This window comes from Salvelinus sp. IW2-2015, unplaced genomic scaffold (assembly GCF_002910315.2).
Source record: "Salvelinus sp. IW2-2015 unplaced genomic scaffold, ASM291031v2 Un_scaffold2574, whole genome shotgun sequence".
NCBI classification, from domain to species: domain Eukaryota; kingdom Metazoa; phylum Chordata; class Actinopteri; order Salmoniformes; family Salmonidae; genus Salvelinus; species Salvelinus sp. IW2-2015.
In genome coordinates, this window is record NW_019943884.1 from 7,087 (window position 1) to 8,934 (window position 1,848).

The following is a 1,848-nucleotide window of genomic DNA, read 5'->3' on the forward strand; positions in this document are numbered from 1 at the left end:
GGAGGGAGGGGAGGGAGGGAGGGAGGGAGGGAGGGAGGGAGGAGGGGAGGGAGGAGGAGGCAGGAGGAGGAGGGGAGAGAATAGGTCAAAGGAGGAGGGGGAGAGGTGGAGGAGGGAGGGCAGAGAGATATGGTCAAAGGAGGGAGGGGAGAGGTGGAGGGAGGGGGAGGGAGAGAGATAGGGTCAAAGGAGGGAGGGGGAGAGGTGGAGGGAGGGAGGGAGATAGTGAGACAGGGTCATAGTAGGAGGACGAGGGAGAGAGAGAGAGACAGGGAGGGAGGGGGATATGTGAGAAGGGTCATAGTAGGAGGAGCGAGGGTGAGAGAGGGAAAGACATGGGGACGGAGGGAGAAAAAGAGACAGGGTCAGAATTAGGAAGAGAGAGGGAGGGAGAGAGAGACAGGAGAGGCGGAGGAGGGAAAGAAAAGAGACAGGTCAGATTAGGAAGAGAGAGGGAGGGAGAGAGAGAAGACAGGGGAGGGAGGGAGAAAGAGACAGGGTCAGATTAGGATAGAGAGGGAGGGAGAGAGAGACAGGGGGAGGGAGGAGGTTCAGAGTAGGAGGAGAGGGTGAGAGAGGGGGGAGAGGGAGGAGAGCGATAGAGAGACAGGGAGAAAGAGAGAGAGAGAGAGTTAGGGGAGAGAGAGAGATGGGGGAGGAAGAGAGGAAGAGAGAGAGAGGGTAACGGAGGTACAGGCTACTGGAACACTGTCATATGAAAGCAGGGAGAGGGAAAGAGAGAGAGAGAGAGAGAGGGTAACGGAGGTACAGGCTACTGGAACACTGTCATATGAAAGCACGGAGAGGGAAAGAGAGAGAGAGAGGGTAACGGAGGTACAGGCTACTGGAACACTGTCATATGAAAGCACGGAGAGGGAAAGAGAGAGAGAGAGAGAGAGAGAGAATAAAAAAGAGAGGAGGGGTAAGGAAAAAAGAGGACGGATTGAGATTCTCATCTGGAAGCAATCATGATGATAGCAACAGTCTAACACGTAGAAGCTTCCACTACAAAAGAACACTGAGTACTTTGCCCTCTTCCCACACACACACAGAGAAAGACAAGTTGATTATCAGTGCCAGATACGAGACACTATACTCTGTCTGTCTGTACTGCAGCAGAAGGTCCCAGAGCTGCATCAATGAGTCTTCATGCTTCCACCAAATCTACATTTTGGTGATTGATGGCGGGGTACGTGGCAACAATTCACGACATTCTTGTCATGGAATCAAACACAACATTTCAATGTATTTTTTAACAACCCCCCCCCCCCCCTTCCCTCCCTGCCCTGAGAATGAGAGTGATATTTCAGTGTTTTCCCTAACCTATACCAGTCATTTTGGTACTGTGGTAGCCTAGTATCTAACTCAAACGCTGAAAAGCTCTTTGGGTTATTAACATTACATGAAAATTAAAGATGCTTTACAATCTTGTCTTTATAGCAAAGCATTTCTGAATACATAAGATAAGTGTGTTTAACTTGAGCTCCATCAACATGAAGTTCAGCTCTTTCATTTTCAGCCATTTTCCTCCTCTGAACCCTCTAGYAAAGTTTCCATGCGTCTCCTTCCCCTAATGAACCCTCTTGAGAAACTCCTGGTAGGTCTGTCTGTGTGCTAAGGCCGCGAGGGCACAAAATGGCCACCAGGATGAGTCAGCACCTGAGGCTCCTGGAACAGGGGGAGGAGCTCCAATCTCCTCCTATCAGGAATGACCTGATCTTCCTGTCCCGAAAACTTGAAGGGAGGAGATGATGAGGGGAGAGAACATGCATCCAGACTAGAACAAGAAGAATGTGTAGCCAGACTAGAACAAGATCAAGAAGAATGTGTAGCCAGACTAGAACAAGA